We start from the raw sequence: 9,343 nt of genomic DNA on the forward strand, positions 1-9,343 counted from the left end.
CCGGTCAAAGAGCTTTTCAAAATAAAAAGGTGAGTCTTGGGATTTGTGGAGCCTCTAAGGCTTTATCATTTAACCTCTAAGAGTGTCAACGTTTCATGATTTTAAAGGTATCCCAAAATCCTTTCCTTGATAAATGAACATTGATTCATATTTAAAAACTCAAGACATGTCTATCATTAGATTTACACACTCTTCATTTAAATGAGTGTCCACTATCTTATTACAACGAATCAGCTTATTTAGCCTACAAAAAAATGCTTGAAAATATAACTCAATCTTTTTTTTATTTTAGTCAGCAAAAAGAGAAGGCATCACTATAGCCTTGCCCTTTGGGCAGGCCAAAAAGGTTGAAGTGAGGGAGGTCACGTCTCATGATGTTACGCCACCTCTTCATTAACAATGATAAGAGGTTAATTGAAATGCTCCATCCTTGCACACAACTTTTTTATTGGGGGGTAGGTCTCTCTTATCAGAGCGCTTGGTGCAACTCCACGTGTGAAGAGCATTGGTGGAGAAGCAACCCACAAGACAAGAAAAAGAGAGCTCTCGCTATTTGTTGGAATTAGGGCTGCAGAGAAACGCACACAGCTTGGAGAAGACGAAGGAAGCTCAAGGCACACAATAGAGAGTGTGTTACTTAGTGTGCAATGGAAAGATAGATAGCCCTAGAGTGATGGACGTATATACAATGCATGGGAGAAAAAACCTCCTAAAGAGGGAAAAAATGCCCCGACGGTCCTAGTGTGTTCACACACATCACTACCACATGTATATGGTAACAAATCCCCCTTGGAGTGATGCGGTGAACGAGAGCTGGCACATGAGTAAAGGGAAGTGCCATGCCTTGAGGACAGGATCAGTCCACAAAGGGGAGTAAGCCCAAAGCTTTGCGGAAAGCTACAAGCTTCTCACGAGACAATGCCTTTGTGAAAAGATCTGCAAGGTTGTCCTGTGTTGGCACATAAGCCAAGCTGATCTCTCCTGTTGAGAGCCTCTCCCTGACATAGTGGTAATGCACTTCAATGTGCTTTGTGCGAGCATGAAAAACTGGGTTCCTCGCAACTGCCAATGCACTCTGACTGTCAGTGTAGATATTGTTGGCAGTGTCCTGTCCAACACCCAAATCAGCCATAAGGTGTCTGAGCCATACACACTGAACCGTAGCTGTGAAGACTGCCCTATACTCAGCCTCACAACTTGAAGTGGCCACAGTAGGTTGCTTCTTGCTCAACCATGATATACATGAACTGCCAAGCATGAAACAAAAACCACTTGTGGACACTCGCGTGTCAAAACAACCAGCCCAATCTGAGTTTGAAAAAGCATGTAAGTCTGGCGGTAATGATCCCCCCTTGGGATAAAACAAGCCAAGATGTAAAGTGCCACTAAGGTAGCGAAAAATCCTCTTGACAGCCTGCCAATGCTTAGACCCTGGGCTATGCATAAATCTGCTGACCTGTGAGACTCCAAACTGAATATCTGGCCTCGTGTTGCATACATAAATGAGGTAGCCAACAACAGTTTGATAAAGAGTGACATCAGTAGGATAGCCAGCATCATGTAGACTCAACTTCAAACCTGTTTCCATGGGAGTGGCAATAGGTTTGCAATCCTCAAGTCCAAACTTACATAGCAATGTCTCTATGTAACTTTTTTGACACAAGGCAATACCACCATCACACTGCTTAAACTGTACGCCCAAATAATGATGCAACAACCCCAAATCTTTCATCTTGAAAGTAGCATTCAAATAAGCCTTAAATTCATCAATATGTCTCTCATTTGGTCCAGTGATCAACAAATCATCGACATAAAGAACCACAACGAGAAGTACATCACCCTCACGCTTTACATACAATGTGCTTTCTGTTGGACTGTTACGAAAGCCTCGTTTAACCAAATGAGTGTCAACTTTCTCATACCAAGCACGAGGAGATTGCTTCAACCCATACAAAGCCTTCTTACATCTACACACTTTGTCCTATTGTCCTTTTATGACAAAACCGTGAGGCTGCGTTACATAAACTTCCTCAAATATGTCACCATTCAAGAAAGCAGTAACAATGTCTGATTGATGTACATCCCAACCAAAATGAGCTGCCAATGCACATAGAAAACACACAATAGTCATACGACAAGTGGGAGAAAAAGTCTCTTCATAATCAATGCCTTTTTGTTGTGCATAACCCTTTGCAACAAGTCGAGCCTTATGGCGATGGATCTCACCATCCGGTTTGCATTTTAACTTGTAAACCCACTTCGTACCAATGGCCTTTATGCCAGGAGGCAAATCACATAAAGTCCATGTGTCATTTTCTATAAGTGCATCATATTCTGATTGCATGGCAGTCATCCAATTTTCTCAATTCTGTGCTTCATCAAAAGACAAAGGCTCCTCAACATCATGTAAGCTAGACACAGCTAAAGCATAACAATCTGATGCATAAAATGCATAGCGAGAGCCTGAACGATTACGAATAGACAAAGGTGCATCCAATTTACTATCACGCAAAGTGTGCACCAGCCATTTTGGCATACCTCTAGCCTGCTCATTTTCAGCCCTTTCCTCATCAAGTACATCATGTACATCTGCATCAGTAATAGGCTGATCTGTAACATTTTCAAAAATGCCCATAGGTTGTAGATTTGCCTCATTGGAAATTACATTCGTATTTCCACCACTGAAAAGAGGCAACAAAGTGTCATAAATGTCATGTGAGCTTACATTACTGTCTCTACTACATGACAGCAAGGGCTGAACAGAATCTTCCAGAAACTCTACATCCCTTGAAACCAGAATACGCTTTGTTTTGCGATGATATAACCTGTAACCTTTGCTTTCAGCACTATAACCAACAAAAATACATTTGACAGCCTTATCATCCAATTTTCTGCGCTCTGTTTGTGGCACCAAAGCATATGCCAAACAGCCAAAAACACGCATGTGCTCAATAGAAGGCTTTCTATCATGCCATGCTTCATATGGAGTAATAGACTGCAAAGCTTTGGTAGGACACCTCTTAAGTATATAAGTGGTACACATGATGGCCTCAAGCCCAAAGGAATTCGGCAAAGCTTGACTTTTGACCATACATCGTGCCATTTCCGTCAGTGACTTGTTTTTCCTTTCAGCAACACTATTTTGCTGAGGTGTATAAGGCACTGTACATTGGTGTTTTATCCCACGACTAGCCACAAATGCATTAAATTCATGAGACATATACTCCCCCCCTCGATCGGAACGGAGGGTGCCCATAGTACATTTCGAGACATTTTTAGCCACAGCCAGAAATTTTTTGAAGCACATAAAAACTTCGGACTTCGCTTTAAGCGGAAATACCCATGCAAGCCTGGAGTAATCATCAATGAAAGTCACGAAGTACAGGTAATTGCCCAAGGACGGAGTTTGCATGGGCCCACAAACATCACTATGCACAAGCTGCAACCTGCATGTGGCCCTAACTGAACCATCCTTTGGAAACTTAGAACGCTGCATCTTACCCAAAATACAGCCTTCACAAACATGTTTGACAGGTGCTTCAAGAGGCGGTAAAGAAGCAACCATTTCAGATTTCTGCAAACGCAGCAAACTGGCAAAATTCAGATGACCAAAATGTGTATGCCAAAGTTTTGCATCTGAACTAGCCCTTGAATATGCAATAGCATTTGCAAAAATTTTTCCACACTTGTCATACAAAGTGAGCTTATACAGCCCACGACACAAAAGGCTAGATGCAACAATTTCATCACCAAAACTGAGATCTCTCATCCACAAATTTGACTACAAGTCCAAGTCTAGCAAGTGCGGATACAGACAAGAGATTCTTCTTGATCCCAGGCACATAAAGTGCATCAACAAGTGTGAAGGAACTGCCATTAGCAGCAGTAAGCACAATCTTTCCAACTCCCTGAACTGGATAAGAGGCATTGTTGGCACAAGTGACTGAATTCCCATGAGGGACAGACTCGAGAGAGGTGAACAATTCACGATGTGAGGTAATGTGCTTTGTAGCACCTGTCGAAATACCACACATGTGAATCTGCAGCAAATGACAAGCATGCATCATGGACAACAGGATTGTAAGTGCACTCTGCGCTAAAAGCCCATTCTGCATCAACATCAGCAACACAGTCTCCTTTCATAGAAGACTCAACAATGGCTGCATTTGTAGTGGAACCAGCATTTGCAGTGGAACCACCCTCTTTCTTCTTAGCCTCTTTGGCCTTCAACTTAGGACACGACTTGATCAAGTTATCATTAGCTTTACAACAATGGCAATGCATCTTCTTTTTGCCCTTATCACCAGAATTGCCAAATGAAGTGCTTCCAGCAGAAGCATTGGGAATAGAAGTTTTGCCACTCGCAATAGAACCATAAGAAGTGGCTGCATTGTTGTTACCACCCTTTCTTTGAGAAGCAATAAAAGCCTGTTCAACTGCACGCTGTCTAGTCCTGTTTTTTCTGGAAAGTGACTCTTGCAACAGCAATGTGCATAATGCATCAAACTTGACAACTTCTGGATTTCCTTGGGTCATAAGTCTCCAAGTACTAGCAAAAGTCTGGTAAGAATCTGGTAAGGCATCAAGAACAGTCTGCACAAGGGAACTCTAAAATGACCGAATTTTTCTTCGAACAAAAGTTATTGCAAATTTTTTGAAAAATAAGTCCTATTACAATGGGATTAGGGCGGCTTCACAAACGGGTGTCATTCGTCCATTACATATGCCCTACATGGGTGCTCACCTTTTTTCTATTGGATAGTTATGAATTCGCAAACAGGCAGACATCAATTATACTTCTTTGAAGTTGGGCAATGACAACGATTGGCTAGCTTGGATAGCTCATTTATCATGCCCACACGTGGCAAGAGTTCAACTCTCCAGGCACACTTTCCTGTTTAAAAAGTGATTGGTGCCTTGCCTTATGGGTGTGCACATTCTTTGGGAGAGGGGAGAAGGTCGCCCATCGAAAAGGCTTGCACGTCCGTGACTAGATTACCACGTCCATACTAGCATGCATCCTTGAGCTTTGTGTGTAAAATAGTTCCAGACGTCCATTCCAATGTGGTGAACTCTTATCGGTCGCTTTTTGAGGACGTCCGAATATTTCTGAATCTTTTTCTACGTGCTCAAGCTGTTTTAGTTGCACTGTGGGTTTTCCCATGGAAGTATAGTAATGGGGCATGTGCATGTGTACACGTGCACAATTACTTTTTAATGGGGAATTCAAAGAGGATATAACAACCCTTGGTTTGTTTCTCTTGACATAAAAAATAATCTTTCTATTTTTAATGTATATTAAAAATAGATGCCGACCCAAGTGCGGTAGACTAATTATCTCAATTCTCCCTAAACAACATATGTTTGAGGTCTCTTGAAAATTGTGACTTCAATGTTAAAATTATATTCTCTCTCTCTCTCTCTCTCTCTCTCTCTCTCTCTCTCTCTCTCTTTCTCTCTCTCTTGTTTTTTTTTTGGGAATTGATTTATCTTACATATTTACAATCATATGTGGAAGGTGCTAGACCTTCAACTTCCCAATGATTTGAAGTACTCTTTCTCTTAAGCTTTGGTCATGTAGTACTAGTGCATCTTCTGCCATCCTATCCCTGATGACAAACAGAGGAACTGTATGATTGAACTTAGAAGCATCCTCAAACACTTGTGCATTTCTCATAGACCAAATGAACCACAAAAACCAAACTCTGTACGACTAGATTGCAAATTCCAAGGCAGAGTCCTGATGAGTATTAACTTTGGAGAATGTCAACTTGAATTTTGTGAGTTGTACCCCCCAAGCATCTGACCACATACTTACTGACCATTTCCACCATTCAATTACAAGTTTACAATGCCAGAAAACATGTCTGACCGACTCATCCTTCTTGCATACATTGCATTTCCCATTAGTGAAACCTTTCCTAGACAAGTTGAGAGCAGTAGGAAGCACTCCAGTACAGACTCTCCACAAAAAAAACTTAATTTTAAATTGATTAGGGATAGACCAGATGTCAGATAACACTTTGTCCCACCATTTTACATGCATATGAAGAGACCAGTATTTATTACATCTTTCAAAGATACATGAGTTTGGTAGAGCTGCTACATAAAAGACTGAAGATGGGGAGTTAGCTGCATAACCAGACAATAGCCATTCTTTGTGCTTGTCTTGTACATTTGGATGTCCCAGCACTTCCAAGCTGTATACATGTGCTCCAAGTTGGTGCCATAATCATCTAATGATTGCCAAGCCTGAATTGTCTCCTGGCAGAGGAGAAAAAAGTTTCAACTGCAAGTTAGAGTCCATCATTTGATTGATTTGCACTATCCATTTTTTGAAAAGGGAGAGGGCCGACCTCCCCATCAATTGTGTAGGTGGAGTTTTAAAGAGAAAGCTCCAAAACAAATTTTCAGCTCCTAGTGAATTACTTGTGTACCTAATCCTACCTTTCCACAGCAAAATAGAGCATGTCTTTTTCCAAGATCTCACAAGCATATTTGACAAGTCAAAACTAGTTTTTATTGGAGCAGCAGTAAACAGTTTGTCCCAGCTAGACATATGCCAAGTTCCATGAAAGTAAAACACTGTAGAATCAATGAGTTTCCACAAACAAAGAGACCAATCAGTGTCATTATGCAGCATATGTTTTATCAAACATGGCCTTCTAGCTTGTGCGTGTATCTTGAAGTCCATAATGTGCAGACCCCCTTTAGAGTAAGGCTGTGAGATTTTATGATAGGCAACCAAAGCTGCTGCAGAGCTGATGTAGCATTCCACATGAATTTAGCCATCAATGACACACACTTTTGCAACATTTTGTCTGACCAATCCAAAAGAGGCAAGTAAAACAACATATAGGGCACAAAGACAGACTGGAAAATTCTCAAGTGCACATGAATGGGCCATCCAGTACAATGTAAGGTCGCAAATTTAACTTGCACTTTCTCAACTACCCACTGCTGAAGCTGATTCTAAGTCACTCCCACACCTATTGGGTAGCCCAAATGTAGGAATATGTGCTCTTTAGGGTACCTTTTCCTTGACCAAATGAGTGCATCAAAGTCCCTTGTTGAGATATCTATCAGGGCTGATTTTGTCAAGTTAAGGTTCAGGCCAGCAGCAGAAGCAAACAAATCTAATGTTTTAGTACATCTCACAATATTGACATTGCTAGCTTTCAAAAGGAGAAAGGTATTGTCTGAAAAAACCTTCCCTGCAATATGCTTAGACCCTAGTTGCAATGTTTGCAAAAAACCAGATGAAGACAAAGCATCCAAATATGCATACAGAGGGTGGGTAGCAACTGCAAAGAAAAGAGGACTAATTGGACATCCCTACCTCACTGATCTAACAATATGAATTTTGTCAGACAGCCTGCTATTGATCACCACTCTAGAGAAGGCCCCACTGCCTAACAAGTTGATGAATCCACTAACTCTAGGCCCAAATCCCATTTTCTTAAGAGTGCTGGTCACAAAGTCCCAATGTACTGTGTCAAATGATTTGACGAAATGTATCTGGAACATTACCATATCTTGTTTAGAGCTGATAGCATGTTCAATTCCCAATTGGACATTCAAGATATTCTTATAGATAGATCTACCACCTATAAAGCTTGTTTGAGCTGGGTGAATACATCTTCTCAATTCAAGGGCTACCCTAATAGCAATAACCTTAGCCAACATTTTGTACAATATTCCCATCATGGTGATGGGCCTCCAATCTGTTAAGGTCTTGGGAAACAATGTTTTAGGGATCAATTTGATAATGCCCTGCTTCAAAGCAGGATACATGCATTGGGATAGCAAATAGCATTGAGAAATGAGCATACAATTTTGTTCAGAGCGTGCCAAAATGAAACCATAAACTCTTTGGAAAGACCACATATGCCAGGGCATTTCTCATTTGGCAGTTTCTTTAATGCATATAGAACCTCGGCCTCATTTAGTGGCTGCTCTAATCTCAATGCAATTGACTCCTCAATGCATGGATCCACCACTTCTAGCAGAGTTTGAATTGCATTATCCCTTGTTTGTGATACATCAGGCCCAACATTCAAGAGATCATCATAGTATTTTGATGTCACGGCCAGAATGTTAGAGCCCTTAGACAGTGGCGGCCCATCCTCATGGTGCAACATTGTCAAACTCTGCCTTTTTTTATATGCTTTGACTTCTTGTAAAATCCTTTGGATGCATCCTTCCCATCAGTAATCACCCATTGTCTACATAAGTACCTTTGTTTTTTGGTTTGTGCTAGCTCCCATTCCAAAATGACCTCTCTAGCTTGAGCTAGCTTTTGAAGTTGAGCTTGACACAATTCATCAGATTTGTTCTGGCAGTAGTCTTAGCCTGAATCAATTGATCAGGACCCTACTTAGCCACAAACTTCTCCACTTCCCTAATACATTGCTGGGTTGAGTGGCCAAATGCATGCATACTATCCAAATCATAATTGAACAAGTGCAGAACAACATGGAAATGATATGAAAGAGCAGTGGAAAGGTCCACCTGCATTTTTTCTGAGTTAGGCAACCAATCTGAACCCACAAAGTAGAGTCTGTCTAACCTAGACCAAGACCCTTGATGAGACAGTGAATGAAAAGTAAAACCAGGTGAGGGTTAAGTAGCAGCAGTCCAAGCATTAGTCAAAGAGGCTGAATTTTGAAGTAAGTCCCAATTATTACTTTCTACAACAGACATAACAAAGAAAATTGATGTAGAATGGTCAGCATGTTGCACCATATTGAAGTCCCCTCGTAAAATCCCTTGGGTCCATTGGAGATTAGCTAGCCAGTCCCAAATATGTATCCTTTGGGAAGTATCATTAGGAGCATATACATTTGCAATTTGCAGGGGCCCCAGGTCAGTGGTAACCTGAATAAGGGACAATCTACCTGAGTGATGGTCAAGTAGCCATTGAGGGTGCATAGAGTTTCTTGCATAGGTCAAGGTACCATAGTAGCTACCTTTTTCCCCTCTAAAGAACATTGTGTACCCTTTAAACTGCATAGTCAGACCTGCTTTAGCATGCATTTTATGTTCTTGAACTAAGTAAATATCAAGATCAGTTTGTAGAAGCCAATTTTGAAAAACTAGGAGCCTTGAGGGGTGGCTCAAACCCTTTGCATTAAAGGATGCTATCTTCATTTAAGATGCAGGGGAATCCATAACAACTTGAGTCTCCTCATCACACTAGTGACATCTTTCATATGCACCTCTATATTAACATGGGATGTCCCTAGCTGGGGGACGTCATTTTTTGCATCTAAGTGTTGGAGTATCATTGAATCAATGGCAGCCAGGGTGTCAGGTGAAGGGATGTCCTATAGGACATCAAAAA

The sequence above is a fragment of the Adiantum capillus-veneris genome, chromosome 13 (assembly GCF_014529385.1).
Source record: "Adiantum capillus-veneris isolate H3 chromosome 13, ASM1452938v2, whole genome shotgun sequence".
In the NCBI taxonomy this organism is placed as follows: domain Eukaryota; kingdom Viridiplantae; phylum Streptophyta; class Polypodiopsida; order Polypodiales; family Pteridaceae; genus Adiantum; species Adiantum capillus-veneris.